The sequence below is a fragment of the Strix uralensis genome, chromosome 6, assembly GCF_047716275.1.
Source record: "Strix uralensis isolate ZFMK-TIS-50842 chromosome 6, bStrUra1, whole genome shotgun sequence".
NCBI classification, from domain to species: domain Eukaryota; kingdom Metazoa; phylum Chordata; class Aves; order Strigiformes; family Strigidae; genus Strix; species Strix uralensis.
The window spans coordinates 10,897,094-10,916,075 of record NC_133977.1 but is presented as its reverse complement, the minus strand read 5'-3'; the positions used below and the strand labels follow the sequence as shown (position 1 = coordinate 10,916,075).

The 18,982-nt window shown below is 44.8% G+C and overlaps 2 long non-coding RNA genes across 2 annotated transcripts; one reads left to right on the top strand and one right to left on the bottom strand.

The window, feature by feature from the left end:
* Window positions 1-541: 541 nt before the first annotated feature.
* LOC141945125 (uncharacterized) lies at window positions 542-16,627 on the bottom strand. The gene is made up of 3 exons (XR_012629414.1): window positions 16,582-16,627; window positions 6,082-6,154; window positions 542-892 (listed from the first exon to the last, which is right to left on the bottom strand). It is a non-coding gene; the product is annotated as an uncharacterized LOC141945125 (long non-coding RNA).
* LOC141945126 (uncharacterized) lies at window positions 4,757-9,094 on the top strand. The gene is made up of 3 exons (XR_012629415.1): window positions 4,757-4,851; window positions 6,128-6,251; window positions 8,924-9,094. It is a non-coding gene; the product is annotated as an uncharacterized LOC141945126 (long non-coding RNA).
* Window positions 16,628-18,982: the final 2,355 nt, after the last annotated feature.

The window sequence follows — 18,982 nt, the reverse complement described above, 5'->3', positions numbered from 1 at the left end:
TTTGGCAGCTACAACACCTGACTGAATACATGGTTGGGAAAAGAGGTTTGAAGAAGTTTGTGTGCTTGGTGCATGTAAATCAGAAAGTGACTTCAAATGGAAAGGACAGTACCCCACACACACAGAAAGCCATGCAGGATGGGGTGGAGAGCAGCTTCCAGAAAAAAAGATACTTAAACTTGACAGGAGGGTGAAAACCAGGAGAACGGGGTCAGGGCTAAGTAGCGGAGGAAATTATCTCATCAGTGTGGCAAGTGATATCTTTCTATTGATTTTCAAATGAATAGATTTTATGGCCAGGAGCAACTGTTTAAAATCATCATAGTCTCACCTCTTGTACCCTGAAGATCAAAGAATTTCATCTAGCCATTTGAATTAGATTAATCCTATGTAACTAAAATAGCGCACTAATTATAATCAGTTGGAGGATACAGATTCATCAGAGAGACCTGTGCAAGCATACTGTTCATAAAACAAGGCTTTGCTGAAACTTTTCATTTAGTCTTTGTCAAAACAGGCACAAACCTGGAAAATACTCCCTGTTAGAGCTGCACCTGTGTGGTGTTTTGGCCATGCCCCTTTCAGTCCCTCGGGAAGCAGAGGTCCTGCTGCCATGCTCCTGTGAGGCACAGACCCGAGCGGTGCGTGCTTCTACAGCCGACGGGCAGTTGATAGTCAAACTGGCAGCTGCTTGTCTGGCCACCACACACACCACCACACCATTTCATGGAAGGGTGAGAAGGTACTGGTGCTCACTCCACTCCGGTGTCACCTAAGCACTTGGGGAGAGCTGGGCAAAACATGTGATAGCTGGGAAATGTGATGAAACATGGAGCCCTGGAGGAACTGAACATCTTCACAGGTTCAGCCTGCGTCTGACAAAGAGCTTCATCTGAAAAGCACAGAGAAGAGGAGGAACAACAAATTCTGAGATGTCAAAATACAACATTTCAACATTTTCAAAATAGCAGGGCTGAACTTGCTGCTTTAAAATGGCCCGTTTCCGATAAAAAGCACCCCAAAATGTAAAAACAACAGCAACAAAACAAAAAAATGGGGAAAAATTACTTTTGTGAGCTCAGTACGCCCAGTATTGTGATGATGATGGAATCATCATCTTGGCTCAGACTCACTGCTTTGGTCAAATAAAAAAAATACAGACACAGGTGTGGCAATAGTACTTGGAGTTCAGGACACAATTTTACTTCTGTGCCTTTCAGCTACAAAACCAAAAAGACCATTCTTTGTCCAGTCCTAATGAAGATATGGGCAGGGGGCAAAAAAAGTGAGAAAATACACTAACTGCAAGCATATCTAGCGGTAGGTTTGTTAGGGTGAGGCCTGTATGAGACCTCTATGAAGGGGCACAGGAATGCATCAAAGGACTTGCGACCCTCCCTGTGTGGTTACCACCATCAACGGCTGCCGATTGCCACCCCTTCCACGCCAGTCCTGGCCCTCATCCCAACTGAAGCAATCCAGCAGCTGAAATAATAGCAACTGGTGGAAGCTGCAAACCCCAAAAGCTCAGGAGTGCAACAAGGAGAAGCTTAAAACCACCCCCTTGAGTTGCTGGGTATGGCCAAGGCATTGCTCAGCACCCTCCTTTGGGACAAAACTGGTTTATTATTTAATTCTTGGTCTGTAAAAATAGCTGGAGCCGGCAGCGAGAAGGGATGGCAGGAGCCGGCAGCTCTGGCGTGAGCGACAGCGCGCGTGGCACTGCACCTCCGGAGTGGGAGTTTGGCTTCCCAGCCAGGCGCTAGGATCTCATCAGTGGCCCGAGGGGGTTTTCAGTTTGTAACTTTAATCTTTTAATCTGGCTCTCTCCCCGCGTGCGTGGGCGAGGAGCACGAGGTGGTGGGTTAATCTTCTGACGCCTCTTCCTCGCTTGCTGCTTGCTGTGCCAGTGGACCCACATTTAGGACAGAAGATGAAAATCAAGATCACGAGGCAGCAATGGGCCAAGGGATCATCCCGGGGAAAGGGCTTTCAGCAGACGAGGAGACAAGGCACCCCAAATTTCCTGAAGACAAGACAAGTTAGGGCCAGCAACAGAGGCCTGCATTATGTGAAGGTGGAGACCTGAGCACCTGGCAATAATTAAGAAATTGTAACGTGGCTATAAAAATACATAACTGCAAATGGTGGTGCGTGCTCGCAGTTGAGACCAGGATGGTCCTGCCTTTGCAGGTAGCCAGCAGCGCCCTCCGAAAACACCCCCCAAGCACAACATGCCAGAGTCCTCACAGGAGAGCCTGGTGCATGCTTGCTCTGCAGCTTGGTACAAGCCTCTCACCACTGACATTTAAAGCTGGAGGGCAAAATCTTGACCTTGCAGAGATCAAAGAGTTATTCACCACTTATTTTGCCATGGTTAAGCAGACATTTGAATCCATGCTGAAGTCCCTTAAAAAAAATAAGCTCGCTTTCACATGCACCATGTACTTGCATCTCCTGAGCTCCCAGTACCCTTATACAGCCCCAAGTGCCTAAATGTTAGATGCATGAATTTAAATAGTCAGTGCCTCAGTTTGTCCATGTCTCAATGACGGCTGAGGGTTATTCACATCACAGCATTTTGGGAAGCCCAGTGCTTGCAAAGAAGCCTGAAGGCTACAGGTGAACGCCTGTAGGAGAGGGGAGTGATGATTATCCTTCAGGCCCTTTTTCCAAGTAAGGAGAAGGCTTCTGCGCCTTCCAGCTCCTCTCTTGGCAATGATCTGTGTGTAGGCAGTGGTCATAATCAGGAAGTGCCTCCTCCAATTTACAGCTGGTGGTACCACCTGTGCCTCTCCAATTCCAGCCAAAACAACCACCTCCTCAAACCCACTTGTAAGGAAGGGCAGAGGATCCAGCAATGACAACTCAGAGGGAAAAGCAAGACTCGGGTTTAAGTGCTGACATTTTCCCTAGACATGTACCACTGCTTATCAGCAGAGTATTTTCTTTCTCCCTGTAAAAACAATTGCAGTGTCTGCTGAGAGAAGACAACCCTGCCGTACCACAACAATAAGTAACTGATAAGTGATAGGGCAGACATGGAACAACAAGACATTCAAATTTGCTGGTCCAATGAGGGACCAATGTACACGTCTGTGTGGCAGCTGGAATGGAAGAAAGTGGAGTCATCACTTCAAGTCTGTCAAGGATTTTCTTTCTGGAAGGAAAACAGTGAGTTAGTAACTGCTGGCGAGGAACAGAACATTTCTGTACAATTGAGATATAGCTGTATATATGGGAGTATGTATATACACATACCTCATTGGTATTATCCTTTTGTCCCCTCCAGCAGTTTTTGATTGCCAGGTCCACCCTGGCCTTTCACCTCGTAATGGCTGAAGCCATCTCCCTACTCGGGGAGCATCTCAAGAACCAGTTTTGGATTAGCAGTCAGTGCTTTAATCTACTCCAGACCTTGAATGGAGCTCTTTTACTTTGGGAACTGGAAACCTGAGGTGATTTTAAATTACAGAATTTTGTAAGAATTACACCTCTGGTGAGCCAAAACCCATACCAGAAAGGGAAGTCTTGCTATTCACATCAATGCAACCAATGGCAGGGCTTCCATGACTTCCATGGATGAGAGAGTCTGGACAAAAAGACCAGAGGCCACCACCTCATGAGCTGTCATTCATTCTGGGGGGCTTAATTTTTCCAGATATATGTCCCTTGTGCAGCATATACTGTGATCCTGCTCTGGTCCTACTCACAAAACTTAGGTTGGCTTCTCTGGAGCATGCCAAGAGGCACTGATTTTCAGATTTACTAATTGTCTGCATTTCCAGTTAAGCTGGAGCTGTGGGTGCCAAAACCTCAAGAGAGTCACTTACCCTCAGTTGCAAATATCATTTCAGCCTTTCTAATGCCACTGGAAAAGTAATAACCTTTTGAGAAGATTTAAGGGCACTCTAAAAGCTATGTACAGAAAAAACAACAGGATCAGAATGAAAGCCAACAGTTTCTGATATCAGATAAAACACTTCCTTTCATCAGTGTTTTCTCCTTTTCATTAGCTATTTCTTTTCACCCACTTTCCATAGCCTCAGAAAGTTATTTTTGAATGAGCTGTTTGCTGCAGATTTTCTGAAGAGGCCCAACCATCTACTCATCCTTGAGAAAGTACCTTGCTGCTGCCTGGTCCTACAGTTACTTGCATAGGAACCTAAAGCGGGCAGGTTCTCATCTTCCATTTAGATTTTGTTTTTCAAATGGACGATGAAAGCAGAAACATTTCAGCTGTACAGCTCCATAAAGCTTTTGATCTGCTGCTTTCCCAGTCCAGCGCCATAGTGACAAGCCAGCACAGGGAAAATCCACTGCACAATAACCAAGAAACACACACTTTGCATTTCAGAGAGAGTGCTCTTCCCATGGCAGAACATCTGTTCAAAGGTATGAAGCGGGCATCTTGCTGTCTTTTAAAGCAGTCCTGCCACAATGTCTACAAGTCACTCTTCTTAGGAAAAAGGAATTTTATTTTTTTCTGCTAAACTCTGTTCATCAAACAGATCCCCACCACCTGTACCTGCTGAATCCACACAGCATACTCCCATCTCCTAAAACTGCAGTTGTCAACAGGATCCAGCACAACAGTTCTGACCCACGCTTGGGATATCCTGGTGCTACTGACACACAAATAAACCACAGCTTTTCTTCCTCTAATCCACAAAGACAACTGCTCACCTCACATCCTTGCATCAAAGTAAACCCTGCTGAGACAGCTGGAAGCATCAGCTGGATGCATCACAGCATCACCGGCTCTGACAGCCATGACCAGTCCCACGGCCACCTCCACTGGATCCAGAGCAAGGAGTCCCACCATTTTCTTCTTCTGGCTCCTTTCTTGAGGTACAGCAGTAAATTTTGTCTTTTCCTACTATATGACCTAGGTGGTGGTGCCTCAGAGAGCACCAGTGATAGCTGGATGAACTGGGACAAAGATTAGCCTTGTGAACTGTCAGAAAGCAACTGGTGATCAAGAGAGACATGTGAGACCTGGGATTTAGCAACAAACAGACAAAAGCAAAGCCTGCAGCTTGCTTTCCTCTGCGCAAGTTTGACATCAGTGAGAAAGGTCACATACAGGTATTGAATGGAACTAAAATACATGCAGAACCTCTTCCAAGGGGTTTGCTAAGAAACAAAGCAGAAAAGACATGGTCACCTTTGAGTAATACATGGACAGCTGCAAGGTTCACTATCTGCCAGCTTTTCAAAGACAGAACAATATATCATCTTCTCAAGGTGCTGATCCATCTTAAGGTGATGATTACTAGAAGGGCTGAGAGCTTCATCTCTTACCTAACATTTCCTGTAATGAAACCCTGTTTTGACATGCTTTGATCTTCCTAAACTTTAATCATTTGGATTAAAACTTTCCATGACAGGTATTTACCTCAAGTTGATTTTTTAAAATCAATACATCTTTGTGCCTGTTTTCAGAAGTTTTATATCAGCATCCTCACTGTACAAGGCATTAAAATTGCTCAGTAGACCCACTACCTGCAGGAGCAGGGGTAAGTGGGTCTGGTGTTACTCCACAAGAAGCAGAGAGCTAGAGATGTTACATGATCAGATGTTTTTGACAACAGATGAAATTTTTGTGGGAATGAGCAATTTTGCTCATTCCATAAGCCTTTTCTACAATGAGACTTATTTTTAGCATTGGCAAGACCTAGCTCATTAAGTTAACATACACGAAAGATATTTTACAATAAATTAGTATCGCAGTTCATGTGTGGAATTTTGCAACCCTCTGAAAGCAGGACACGTTTAATTTTACATGAAAGGATGTTTTAAGGCGGTTATTGACCCTTCACATGTACTGTTAAAGGGAAGATCAGATGGCAGATCCTACACAGTGGTGAGGAATAAGGAAGAAGCTGAATGCCCAAAGGTTGCTGCTAACTGTACAATGCAGAGATAAGTTGATTAGGCTCAAGAAAGCTTGGTGAGCCCTGCTTTCCTCTCCCCTGAGGACCAGGGTTTGGGGTTCCTTGTTGTATGGCTGGTGGCAGTGATCTAGCTCTGAGGGATGTCACCAAAAACATTGTGTGCAGTTCTAACTTCATGACTTACAGTGATTTGTTTCTTTTCTTTTTTTCCATTGTCTTCTCTCCAGCAGGAACTGGTTAGAGAGAGGATGAAGTGACTGTGGGAAAGAAAAAATGTGTGAAAATGGGAACCCGAAAAAACTACACCATATTCCCTCAGCTAACAGCCAGTTTAATCATACAGATTTTGACCATGTAAGCAATGAAAAATAATGGTTTTCTCTCAATTTTTTCACAAAATACTGGCAAAAATGGCATGTTTTTCCTATTATTTGATTTTTTTTTTTTTGGTGCCAAAAGTAACTTCTGACCTCCAATAATACATGCTCCAAAAACAGTGACTGAAATAGAAAGTGAGACTTTCTCTCTGATTAAATGCTCTTATGGTTTATGGTCACGTAAGACCCCCTGCCTAGTGCTTTCGTTCAGTTCCTTCTCAGTCTTTAGAATTTCCTGGCCAACAAGGAACACAATATCTGGGAAATCTGACAACAGCATTTCAAGGAAAAGAAACTAAAAGGAGAAGGATTTCAACAATTAGAGTGGCATAAGAAATAAATATGGGAAAAAAAATTGAAAGGCCAACCTAGCGCTTACCCACAGATCCCAGCAGTGGTTCCAGGCAGGATTTATTCTAGCAATAAAAATAGGGGATACAGGTATCCTAACACTACAGAAGTCGCAGCAGTGGTAGAGCCAAGTTATACGGACACGGTGTCACCTCCTACCTGCTTGCCTGGATGGCTCCGGGCACGGAGCAGGTTCTGTGGGATCACAAATGAGCAATTTTGTTAACAGAAGATTTGGGAGCAGATGAAAGCTTGGGTCCACCATCCCCCAGAATACCTGCCAGAGAAGTTGAGCTGGTACAGGGTGGGGAAATTAACTGTGGTAGATAAAGGAGTGGTATTAAAATCCCCATTTGCCTGGAGCAGTAAAGAAACCAAGAGAAGGAATAGCAAGTCTGCAAGGGGTACAGCTGCATGCCGCTCCTTTCTGAGTGTGAGCTGCAATACTCTTACCTGTTGAATTCATGCCTGGGGAATTAGAAGCTGGAGGAAAACTAGGGGGTTTCATTTATATTTTCACCAATCCATCATGCAGCATTCTTTATCTGTGATTTAATAGCTCTTTTACCATTCGTAACTTCTGTGATTTCAACTACATGGAAAAATGTGATAGGATTTTACATGACTCACAGGTCTTGTGAAATATTTTAAAATGGCTCATCTTTCAGGCTTTTTAACCAGATTGAAGCAGAGTAAAAATGCGAATTCTGAAAAATGGCCTGGACACTGAGCTTCCGTAAAGTATACTTTGTGCCTTTTAAGGCAATTTTTTTCTGAACATACAAACTGTTCTGGAAAATTTGGCAAATATCTACCTGATTGAGCCCGCAAAGGTGTGTTTCTACATTCTTGGGTACATTCTTACATACCTGCACAGAGCTTCAGGCTTTTTTTTTTTTTTTTTTCCTTTAAAATCAAGGCCAAATCTTCAATCAGCAAAGTAGATCTGCAGATCTGGGTTTACAAAGCCAGTGAGAAATATTACCTGAAGCTTGCATACGTGGTTACTCTGCTCTCAGCTCTGCTGCCACTCTCAGTTTCTGAGACCAGATTCTCAGCTGGCATGAATCTGCAGAGGGCCACCAGAAATCTGATTGCCAGGGATCTCTCACCTTTATTATTAGTGAGCAATTGCCATATGGATTTTCCTTTCCACTTAGCTCCAATCTGCTTGCATCCTTTCTCCCCCTCCCTTACCTCATTAGTGCTTATGACAGAAAGGCAAGTAATTGCCAGGACCTCTTCAATGAGAGGCAGACTAAGCACAGCTGCAAACTCCTCCTGCCTTTCTGTATGCATTTTTGCAGCACAGATATTCTGTCTGTTGCAACAGCGATGCTCTGTGCATCACAGGCACTAAGCCCATCTCCTGTTTGCTTCCTAAGATGCCAGAGCCCATGACACCCTCTCAAGTTGTGTGTCCTCTTCTTTGATCTTTCCATCCATCTCGCTGGTCACAGGAACACAAGTTTAGAGCTTTCTCGTTTTCAAATGCCTGCATTGTTCACTGCATCGCCAACCTCAGCCAAGGGCTCGGCAACTTGCCCTTGGACAGAGAGGCATTGTAAGGAGGGGATGGATTAAAGAGACAGCAAGAGAGAGCAGAGGCACGTCCCTGGAAATTGTCCTTCAGTGTGACTTTGAAAAAGAAAACCTGTGACTGACACACAGAGTAAATAGGTTACAGGCTCCAAATAGTGGCATCTGAAAATCCTGACCTTTCCCACAGTGGGGAGAAGTGTTGTGCTGCTGTTCCGAGTAACTCCTCTACAGGGCTTACTAATAACAACAATTAGTAATAATGAGTTACAGAACAAATTTGGGTTTCTGACTATCATTCAGCAGGGAATGAAACATATCACAACTGTCTCTTTTAGAAGTGCTGGGAAAACTTGTCATACTTAAGAATGAAAGTATTAGGCAGATGTGACATTTAATATCTGAACTGCCATCAGACAGGAAATTGCATTGTTAAATTGCATTGTTACTCAAGTTAATGAAAAAAAAAAGAAAAATTTGACAGTGAGCACAAGGGGACAGCTTCATCTGTAGTGCAGCTCTGTTTGCTGTAGTCCCCCGCATCTGTCGGCAGTTCCCATACCACAGCATCCCTCCAGCAGCAGCCCTGTGGCTGGGAATATGAACAGCCTTCAAGCGGGGCTCCTGTATGACTCCATCAAACATGCTGCAAGATCCTAGGCCAAACTACATGGGATGACAAACCAAACAAAAACTATGAAACTTTCCAAACCAAATGAAAGTCATTGCTCTTTCTTTTTTTGTTTTCCTCCCCCCTAGACTCTTGTCTCTGAAATGTCTCACTGTGTTTGCTTCAACCTTTCTGGGCTGAAAAGGCTGTAGCACAAGAAGCATCTACAGATGGACGGACTTCGTTCTGGCAGAGTTGGATGGAGCAGGAAGGAAGTTAATGGGGAAAAAGTTTCACATTTCAGTAGACAGAGACAAGAATTTCTCTATAATAAGACAAGATTTGACAGAATTTCTTGCATTTTAAGCTTTGCATGACTTTCTTAATAAAAGACTAAGCTCCCTTTCTCCTTCTGACACGGTGCATCGTGCCTCAGATAAAATCCCTTTGAAGAACAGCATGCACACACAGTATAATCTGACATTATTCCAGTGCTACAGGGAACATCTTGAACATAATTGCACCACATGGAAGTTGACTTGCTATGAGAAAAACACACAAAAAAGCTTTCACAACAAATCTGTAAACACATTTATGCTCCCAATAGCCATGATAAATCCAATTAAACAGCCAGGGTTTGTGCTACAAACTGTCACTAAAGGAGTTAATGCAGTTTCTGTGGCAGGATATATACCAGCTTTAAGCAAGAAATCACAGTTCCTGGCTGCCTGAGGTTCACAATTTTGTAGTCAAGCCTCACTTGAGAGGACTGGCAGCCAAACCAAGACTCTTTAGGCCCAGCTCACGCATATCTCATCCATGGTGGTACTGCATTGCCTCACCCTCGCTCTGCCTAGTCCTGGCATCGCCTTCCCTCTGCCCCAGCTAACTCCTTTAAGATGCTCTAATGCCTCTTCCAGCAGTGCTGGTAATAGGACCAAGGCCATCAGAACAAGGTTTGCCTGGCTTTGTTACCAGCATAATTTCATTTCAGGTATGATGCTGACACTGGCAATAACAAAAAGTACCAAAAGTCAAAGAGGGTCCTCCAGATCTATGTGCCATGCTCCACACGCACCAGTAAGCCCCATTTCAGGATGTGACACTACAGAGAACCAGTTGCAAAAGCACAAGTCTTAAATGCAAAATAACTCGTTTGCCAAGGTGTTGTTCAACTTCCTCATGGTTGTTAAAAAATGTAGTTAGTGCTAATAGCACACTTCTAAAAAGCCATTTTAGCAGAAGGCCTTGTTCTAGTCTGATGTTCTGCTCCCGATACACTGAAAGCATACAGCTACCACAGAAGAGGAATTATTTCAGCCTGGAATTGAAGATTTTCTTTCCTGCAGATGCCAGTAGAGAACAAAGGAGGAATGCTGTCTTTGCACTGGAAAGAGCATGGTGTATTGCAGCATCAGGGAACGAGAAGCTCTGCCCAAAGAATGTCTGCTGCTGAGGGTCATCAAGCAATGCATGGTGAGGTTTTGCACTGGCTACCTGTTAGTGATGCTGAAAATGAATACTACTAAAACCAAAACCAGCACACTATCTATACCATTGCTCTGCATCAAAATCACAAAAGCAATTTAAATCTCATCAGTATTTCGCACGAGGGAGAAAATTCTATTTATGAGTGCTGAGAACAAAAGTGGCAGCAGCTGGTGCAGATGCCCGCTGAAAGCTGGTCCCAGCTGCAGCACCACGGTGGAAACCCAGAGTGGTGGGGGTTGTCTCAGCACTCGGCTCCATTTCTGAGCATCCTAACCACACACTAGCCATGTAGGTAAGACTTCAAAGCTTAATTATCTTTCAGATAAAGTGAGTGCAGTGAACCCACATGGGTTCCACCCTCCAGCTGGAAGAGGGTGAGGAACACTCTAGCCATTGCTCCTGTGCAGTCTCCCCATTGCTATTTTCCCCCAGCTGCCAGTTTCTGTGCATACGATAGGTAACCCTTTCACAACGCTCTGATTTCTGCTATTCTTCTTCCAAGGTTTCAAGCCTTCATTTTCAGTGGACGTAGCAATTGTCTCTCTGAAGGCTGTGAGGCTATGACTCACAGCAAAAGAAACTAATGTAACACCCAGATTGAATGTACAGCTAGGAGGAAAAACCAACAACAGGAAACATTTACAGACAAATACATGCCTACATAACATTGGTCAATGATTTAGAGCATTGCAAGTTTTAGTCACTTAGAGACGCTTTAAAAGCATCCGATTCTCAAAAGTGTCTGTACCCTTTCTCCAAAACATTCTTCTAAAGGCGTCCCACAGCCACACAACATCAGTTCAGAGAACATGGGCATTTGGGGCTGGAGGATGCCGTTGCCAGCGGCGAGCAGGGTGGATGCGAAGGGCGGGAGCAGAGCTGTGCCACAGGCGGCGGTCACCCACCGGCGGAGCAGGATGTTTCTGAGCCTCTCCTGGCCTGACGCCAGCAGGCACTACTTTTTCCCCTCCTCTTTAAACACAACCACGGATGTTTTTATTCCTGTCCCTTCTGCATCCACGTAACTGGAAAAGCCATGATCTTCTTGCCTTACACAAGGGCTATAGAGGCATATATACGGACAAATTAAGAAAGGGACAAGCATTAGCTGTGTGATTTTAGCCTGTTGAGTTTCTCTGGGCATCTAAATTGCTGAAGCCACACCTGTCTGGCTTAGACATCGTTCAAATGTTTGCAGAGCTGCTGGACATCTTGAGCAACAGTGATGAGGTTCAAGAGCTTTATGAGTATTTCCAGGTGTGCCTAAGTTGTTTCTGACCTCCTTAGACTGCAGTCTGTTGGGCTTACGTAGCTGGCAGGATCCCCTGATGTGTTTGGTACTTGTAACTTCTTTGAAGCAGAGAACAGTGTTTGCCAGCTTGCCAGTTCTGCGGTGCGTCTCCACACTGAGGAAGCTTGCTCAGAGCTCCACACACCAAGGAAATGGAAGTATGATACGAGGTTGGTCATGAGTAGACAGTAGAAACCACAGGGACCAGCCCAGCATCTACTCTAACTTTCCGAAGGTGGTCTCAACCCATGGGTCACGGTGCTAAATGACACAGTACTGTGAAAACAAGCTGTCTCCCTGCGCAGCATACATGTCCTTCCCCAGTCTCAACTAGCCAAGAAGAAATTCCAGCTCTCACTAACAGCTTGCTCTGCTAACGGCGTGGACAGGGCTCTCCTGCTTTTTCACACTTTGGAGACGTGTCCTGCAGTCAGGAGCAGCAGGACTTTCACGCAGGCTCGGCAACATCCTCAGCATGAGAGGAACCCCACCAACTCCAGCAGAAGCAGAGCAGCAGGACACAGACAGCGAGGTGCAATGCTGTAAAGCCCCAGGACAAGTCCTATCGCAAGGGCATTTGGCAACTACCTTTGTTGCATTTGGCACTGGATCAGAAAATTAAACCCTGCTAGTACTTTGAAGAGAACGCCTCTCTCCTCGGCTCACCACCCCATTTCTTTAAGTTATTCTTTCTTATCCTGTCAGAATAGATGCCAGAACTGGAAACACTCACGTTGCAAGGAGGATGGAGTGGGGAAAAGTATTACTTTATGCTTGTTTCGTTCTTTGACTCTCTTGCAGCTTCTCTGGCAACTGCCAGAGACAGGAGCCCAGGCTTGTTCAACCTTTCATCTGAGTCAGTATAGCAAGTCTTTACCTTCACTTTCCAGCTGGCATGAAAGGGGAAAAAAAGCATTTGTACTCTGCTGCAGTCACCGTCACGAAAATCCTGCTGTTGTCAGTGAGAGCTAATACGAATGCCGGGAAAGGCTGAAACCACTGCGGCGGGGAATATTTGTGAAGACCTATTTGGGGCACATCCTGCATTCCTCAAGTGCCTGCAGGAGCGGTCCTGACTAGCAGGGGCAAGATGACTGTACATCCTGGCTCTCCCTACCTAGATGTTCACACATGCACCAAGTATCTCTTGCTTATTGGTATTTTACAAAAGATAGCCTTTTAAGCAAATTACCTCGTTGTAGGGAAAGAGACTGGCAAGCTGCCTATGGGTAATGTACAATGTAAATCCATTAATCAAGCAAAGCCACTGAACGTATCTCTACCCAATCCTTCAATAGCACTTATTTCTTAGTCTCCCCTGTGTTTATATTTAGGGAGGAAAAATGCAGCAGTCAGAAAAGTCTGAGTTGATGAGGAATAAAAAATAGTCATTACGCAGCCTATTTGGAGATGCATAGAAACTTTATAATGAAGGAGGACTGTGTCTGAAAGCAGGAAAGGCAGAAATTTAAGACCACCAGGCATGCTGGGAAGGGAGGGGATGCATGCCAAGCTGGCATACTTGGCCAGTAACAGGAACTGCACACCAGTGGATTTCACGTGGGTGTGGGGTGAAGGTGTACAGTGGTGCATGGGTAAGCAACGGCAGGCTGCAGGAAGAAACGGTCAACAACCCAGGCCGGACAGCCTGTGAGAGAGCAAGGAGATGTTTTAGGTAGCTTGGAAGTGCCTGGTTATGGGTGTGCTAACAGCCGCCAGCCTGAGCTGGACCCGTCAGAGCATGCACACAGAAGAAAATAGGAAGCAGTAAGACACCCAAAAGCTTGACAGGTCGAATGGCAGCAGGGAGCCACAGGCTACCTTTGTGTTGTACCTGGGAGCTGTAAGAGAGACTGGCCTTCCTCGCCTTCCCAGTCAGGATGGCTTAGGCTGCCCTGCCTTTCTAACCATTTACTTAGTTAATAAAGCCAATGACAACTGTTCCAAGCACAAGCAGGGCTGGCCCTGCCAGGGCTCTCCTCAGCCCCATGCCGGGCAGTGCCTGCGCCGGCGCACGGCTGTGCCCCACGGGGCTAAGGCAGCAGGTCCCTTCAATTCCCCTGTCCTCCATCCCTTTGTTAAGGCAGGCTACCACCCCTCTTTAAAATTTCTGGGAAACATTTCCTCATGTGAAGCCTCACAAGAAGATTTCCATAAAACAACCGGCTATTAACAAATTACTGGAGTTCAGAGCATCAACATGAAGGACTAGGTTCTGAGCTGGTTTAACTCTGTCACTGGCTTGTGCACAGGCATGGTTTGGAAGAGGTGCCTACCAAACGCACCTGCCTGATGAAAAGTCCTCAATTGTCCCTGACCAGTGTAATGGCACACCAGCAACTGTGACGGTGTTCATGCAAAAGTGTGATTACAAAGCAACTGGAAGACATGCTCGGAATCTTCTTAACAGAAAACAGCCTCCTCCGATCTAAAAGAGCTTGACAGGCTCCTCTGACAATACAGAGATTAATCATGAATGTAGTTGAGCACATCAGGGCTAAAATTTAATTTCAAGAACCACTGGAAAGAGAATAATTCTTTTCACATTTGTTTTACACCACTAGCAATTCATTCTTCCAAGAGTGCTTCGTCAAATCCCAGGACAATTACTAGAGGCTACTGTATAAATATAGTAACAAGCAACAACAGTTAATATGAACTTGAATCTGAAGGCACAAAACAGGCATTTATCCATAAACAAGAAATTGCTCCCGTGGCCTCTTTACAAAACCGTACCACCTCCTGTGGTTTCTCATAGCAGACACGGGGCGGGGTTGACTTTATTTGTCAGTTCTCTTTCCTTCCCAGGAACTCAAGGTTTGTTTTTGAACCAAATATGGAATGATGTTTTTAAGTTCATGACACTGGGTAAGTCCTCTGTTTCTCCACAGGAAGGATGCAGTAACAGAACTGGTCCGGCAAGGTGATGACCTGCCTGTCTGTAAGCGGTGAGGGCTGTTCAGCTGCCAGTGAAGTCCTGGGTACGTGTCTGAGACTATCAGTCAGGATGCTAACATTAGTGGTAGGGCTTGGCTTTTGTGATGTGGTTCTTTGCCAGCTAAAGGCTGGATTAGGATCACCAATCCATTTACCACAGACCATCCGTTATCAAAAGAAAGCAATAGATTTAGGTAACTACTAAGCTAAGCCGCATATAAACTATTAGCCCAAGAAGCAAAAGTGCTAATTTCTGAGCCAGCATGTACAACCACATGCTATTTTCCAGCATCTCCATCCACCAGCCCAGTCCACCCTTCACACATCTTCCCCACCACACTGGCACAGACAGGGGCTCAGTCACACCAGTACCACCATCTGCCTGTCCTACATCCAGCAGAAGCCTCTCACAGGAGAATATAGAACTCTAGGATTTTATTAGTAAGCAAATACCCAACCATAAATGGGCTTTTCCTTTTCACCGTACTAGATGTTATTAAAGAGTACCAGCTCCTTTCACATTGTTTGCTCTACCATGGAGCCTCCTCACAATTTTGGGACCTTTCCCCACAGATAAATCCACGTAAGGTATTAGTACCTGCACAGCACCACAGGGCAATCTCACAGCTGCTCTCAGGCTGCATCCATGCTTCTTTAGATAAGTAACAAGATCCCTTATGCTTAGAAGTGGGGGTTAAGAAGCCCTTGAAAAATGAAGTCTATAACATATTAATCAGAGCAAATTTAACATAATAAATAAAAGCTCGTGGTCAAAAAAACCCCTGTGCCTCTCTATTGCAGATTCAAAGCAAAGGAGGAATCCAGTCAGATTTGTATCACTGCTTCCTGGCTATATAAATAGCTGCAACTAGCTTGCTAAAAATAAACCAGATAAATATTTAAGGCCCACTGCTACTTAACTTGCTGTTGTGCTTACTTACTTACTGCTTACTGTTGTGTAAATCAGGAAAAATGCCAATGAGATCAATGAATTTACACCAGAATACTTTGCTGAAGTCAGAGGGAGGGGACTGTGTTTCCAGCAACTGCAGACAAGTCCTTCCATGAACACTTCACCATCGGCTGACTGAGCTTTCCTTCCTCCTGACCTACAGGTCCCTCTGATGGCAAATGGAAAAACAAGCGTAGGGTTAAATGCCACAAAAGCTGCGTAAATCGGAAGCCATACAAGAAGGAAAAGGCTGCTTTACTCAGAGGGGTTTATCTAAAAACATTCAGATTGCACATGCCTGACCCCCACCAGTGATGTAATGGGAAAACGTGTTATGGCACATAGATTTTCAAAAGCATGGGCAGCTAGAATAAGCTAGATTGCACTTAGATTAAATAGCCAAAGGTTTCAGAAAAAAGAGCATGATGAAAAAATATGGTCCTTTTGCCTAATCCATAAAATAGGACACAGGTAACCTCTAAAAAAAATAATTTCTCTCGTTCATTTTTAAGCTTCGCCTGAACAAGGACTGCAAAAGATATCTACTACCTAGAGCAGTTTAGAAGACAGAAATATTCCTAGTAGAGCAGTATCTAGCTCAGTATCTATACATGTCAAATAAAATAGCGATTACCATAAAACTACTGGAAAAATAAGTAGCTATACTTTTCTTTTGTAGATCAATTTTCTACCCCAAAAATAACCGAGTATTTTGCCCGTGAAATACTTCAGACTAATGCACTCCTGAAAAAACAGCTGGAGATGAACAAAATAATCTCAAATGGCTCTTCTGTCTAATTTTAACTCTAAGAGACCATTTTGCATCAAATAAAAAGACAACATAATGTACCTGATAATAAATCACATTATTTGCGAGGGCATTTATGGAACACGAATTATTTGTATTACTGGAATAAACATTCAACAGAATCCACCAAAACATGTGAAACTATTTAAAGGGAAACACAGTAGTTCTCCATCCTGAATAAACCAAGGCAAACCCCCCCCCCCAAAAACCTGTGCTTAAGTACATGTACGTATTGTGTTATTCTGATTACACGGGAAAAATAAAGACACAAAGGCTGCCTGTTTTGCTATTTTTTTCTTGCTTTTCCAGGAAACCAAATATTAAGTACCTGGCTTACAAACCTCCTCCAGCAGTTGATCCCACTTCCTTTGACGTTCACCTCCTACGAATGACACAATCCAACGCCCACGTGTCAGCTCTAAGAAAGCAAGAATGCCACAGCTTCAACAAACCCCCATCCACTTGAGGCCGGCCAAAGAAAGATAAAATTCCCTGTAACTCTGCAAACAGATTATACCCATTGCTGACATAAGAAGGGGGAAGGGAGAGCAAAGGGGGAAAAAAACCCATTTAAATAAATCGGAGGAAGCATCCTTAGTCATCCAGAGCACATGTTGAGATTTTTAACAGCACACCTGGAATTAAAAGCCTCTATTAGCTCTGGTTAGAAAGTACACAGTAGGCTGCAACTGGGTAATGAGCATCACCTTGCAGGGTAGGAACTGGGACGCCGAGTGCCTTGTCTGCAGTTTGGGTGTGCAGATACTGCAGGAGAGAGGCACTGTCCCCAACAGCACTAGGCCCAAGGTAGGCAAGGCTCTGAGGAGCACGGAGGACCTCCCCATCAGCGCCTCACGCAGCTGTAGCCTACCTCTATGGCTGCACAGGCCAAATAAATCCTCAGCAGTGAGTAGCTGAGGTCTTTGTGGAAGAAAAAGGATTCAGCAGCACAAAGAGGATTTGGTATCACATCTAACACTGCAGTCAGCTTTTAAGCAGCTAGACAAGGGCATTGCGGATGCTATTAAGGAGCACCTCAGGGGCCAGAGCATATTGGGTGGCATAACCCAGAGCTCCAAAAGCCTGCGACGAAAGCGCACACTGGGGACGAGGCTCCGTGCCGCTCACCTGCCACCCTCCCAATTACTAAAGCAGCAATTTGTGGGAAGCACGGAGCTTGAGAGCCCTGCATGCTGCATCCCGGGAATGTGACCTGTTCCCAGTACCACCAGCATCGCTGCCTGCCACAGTCAGGTCTTCTCCTTAGCTCTCCCAGCCAAAAGCTTGTCTCACTGAACTCTCCCCAGTTTACAAGACCTGGGAAGGACCTGGAAGAGCTGAGCTGTACCTGTAAGCGATCTCCCCCTTCTCCCCTGTTTCAAATTGTATTTGTGAGCAAACAGTTAAAAGTACCGCCTTTAAGCTCAGAACCCAAGCTTTCGCCTAAGCAACACCACCATTTGGGAAGTCAAACAAATGGGAAGCAAGGAAAACGCCACATAATTACTCAGAGCCACCCTGGAAGGAGGGCTGTAGTGAAAGCACCGAGTCTCTTTTATTAAGGATTTCTTACTGCGGTAGAACACTGCCTAATAGCTGCTGTATCCTGCTTGAGCGAGTACGTTCTCCTCGGAAATCAAGCAAAGGTTTCTAATCGTTTTTGACAGAGTGCGGTCCCCTAAAGCTACATTTTCCATCTGATTCATGCTGACTGACTGTAACCCTACGACAGTTATTGAAAGTTAATTAGCAGTGAAGTGCAAAGAGCTCTAGGAACGACAATATAAGCGAAAACTGAATGTGGAGTGTTCCCTTCCCCAGGAAAAATACTGTCAAGAAGGTTAACACAACAGAAAAAATATTGCAAATTGAAAAATGTGAAAGGGATTCTTCTAATAACTTAGCTATGATTGTCCCTTGCTGTTTAAACACAGAACTGAGAGGTTACATATTTCTAAGGGTTATTAGGGAAGCAGGTAATCATAAAATGCAGCATTTATTTCTTCACCACATTTGCTAGAGAAAGAGCCCGAAAAGTTATATAAAGACAACACCCAAATTACATAAAGACAAATAAAGATATACATCAATCGCTGCTTCCTTTGGAGACTGAAGTTTGTCAGATGTTGCACACGCTATCAAATCCCAACTATTTTTGCCCTTGTTCTCCACTTCCTCAGTACTTGCAAGGAATAATCCACAGTTACATGCAAGCCCAGCCAGCGCCGAGCGGGTGTAGGAGGTGAGGCGAGGAGAGCCGCAGCCCCACACCACCCACTCCCCACAGATGTAAGCGCTGAGACAAGGTGCGAGGCAGTGGGCAGCCCCCTTCAGGTGTTAAAAAAGCCCATCCTGGCACCTCCAGGAATTGGATCCAGCTCTAAACAATCAAAAATAAAACCAAAACCATGCAACCTTCATGCAGAGAAACGGCATCATCTTATTGTAGCAAAGCAAGTAGGTTGGAAAGGCCAAATGTAGGGCTCAGTATAAAAATAGGCATCGGTGATGCCAGAATGCCTTGTCAAAATTGTGTTTATTGATTTTCATAGAATAGGAAAAAAGCTCCAGCCCTTTCCACCCCTGACTGCTGACTGTGACTCACAAGCAATCTAAATTGACTGCAATGAGCAAGCGGGGACCAGGCTGAGTTGGACCTAGCTCGTGTCTTCACAACGCTGACGGGGGAACTGTGCGTCCCGCTCCAGGCTCTTCTTGTGGCTGCCTAG